A 1,855-nucleotide genomic window follows, 5' to 3' on the forward strand; every position below is an offset into this window, starting at 1 on the left:
TTTTCTTCCCCGACTCGCCTCCCACCCCCCGCGCCCTCGGCTGCCACTAGCTATATCCCGGCGCCGCCCGCCGCCCTTCACCGCTAGGTAGCCATTCCCCACCGGAAAAATAGCAGAGCGTCGCCGCGGCAGCCCCTCCAACAGCAGCTGGGCGTTTCCGGCCGCCGTTTCCGGCCGCGGAGGGGCAGTTTAGCGGCGGGTACAGACCCACCGGGCGCAAGGTGTTCAGTGATTTGCATGCCTCGGTGATGGACTCGGATGACGAGGAAGCGCTCGCTGCGATGCTGGAGGAGGAAGCCGAGGCCGACGTCTAGGAAGAAGAGCATCTCATGGTGGTCGCCGCCCTCGCCCAGCTGCAGGCGAGCAATGAAAAGCCGCGGCGAGGTGGCTCGGCGCCGGGGCGAGTGAAAGCAAAGAACCGACATCGTCTTGAAGGCTACTGCATGCTCTACTCCGACTGCTTCGCCGATGCTCCACTTCACGATGAGAAAACATTTCGGCGCCGTTATCGGATGAGCCGAAAGCTCTTCCTCAGGATTGTGAATTCCATCCGGGAGTCCGACAACTACTTCAAGTGCAAGATGGATTGCACCGGCGCCCTTGGATTCACCTCCATCCAGAAATGCACGACAACGATGAGGATGCTTGCATACGGAGCTCCCAGTGATTCACTCGATGACTATGGGCGCATGGCCGAGTCCACCAGCATAGAGTGTTTCTACAAGTTCTGTCGGGTAGTGGTGGCAGTGTTTGGACCGCAATACTTGAGAACACCCAATGCGGAAGACACTGCTCGGATCCTAGCACAGATTGCAGCAAGAGGATTTCCTGGGATGCTTGGAAGCATCGACTACATGCATTGGAAATGGAAGAATTGCCCATTTGCTTGGCAGGGGATGTACAAAGGCGCCAAAGGCGGTTGCAGTGTGGTACTTGAGGCAATGGTCACACAGGACCTCTGGATTTGGCACTCCTTCTTTGGTATGCCAGGAACTCACAATGACATCAACGTGCTGCAATGCTCTCCTGTCTTTTCCAAGCTTGTTGAATGTCATTCTCCTCCGGTGAACTTCGAGATCAATGGGGGGTACTACAACAAGGGGTACTATCTAACTGATGGCATCTATCCGAGATGGTCGACATTTGTGAAGACGATCTCAAACCCTGTGCCAGGAGGCAAGAACGCCTGGTTTGCGAAGATTCAGGAGGCTTGCATGAAGGATGTCGAGCGGGCATTTGGTGTGCTCCAATCTCGATTTGTTGTTGTCCGGTACCCCGCTCAGACCTGGTCCAAAGATCAAATGTGGGAGATTATGACTTTCTGTATCATCTTGCACAACATGATCATCGAGAGCGAGCAAGAAGACCCAGTGTTTGACACTGAACCATACTACAGGCAGGGTCCTCTAGCCGAAGTTGATCACCAGCTACCGGCAACATGGACTGCCGATCTCAGTATGCGTCAGGAGATCCGAGACCCACAGGTGCATCATCAACTACAGAAAGATCTGATTGAGCATCTATGGAGGCTCAAGGGGACGCCGTGTGATGAAATATGAGTTTTTATTTGTTGAACTATATAATTTGTATTGAACTATTTGTTGTTGTACTATTTTCTTGAAGTATTTGATTTTTCTGTGATCAAATATGTGATAAGTAAAAATTGTGTTGATAATTGAACGCCGAGACACGGCGAACCACGCCGAATATGGGCCTATTCTCGCCCATATGGGCCCTTTATTCGCCGAAATGGGGCTGAAAAGTGGGCCAATTTCGGCGCCTGGGGGCGACGACTGGACGCAAAACCGCCCATCGCCGGCTCGCCCCCAGGGGGCGATTTTTATGCATCCTTGTG

Source organism: Triticum dicoccoides, chromosome 2A (assembly GCF_002162155.2).
Source record: "Triticum dicoccoides isolate Atlit2015 ecotype Zavitan chromosome 2A, WEW_v2.0, whole genome shotgun sequence".
NCBI lineage: Eukaryota > Viridiplantae > Streptophyta > Magnoliopsida > Poales > Poaceae > Triticum > Triticum dicoccoides.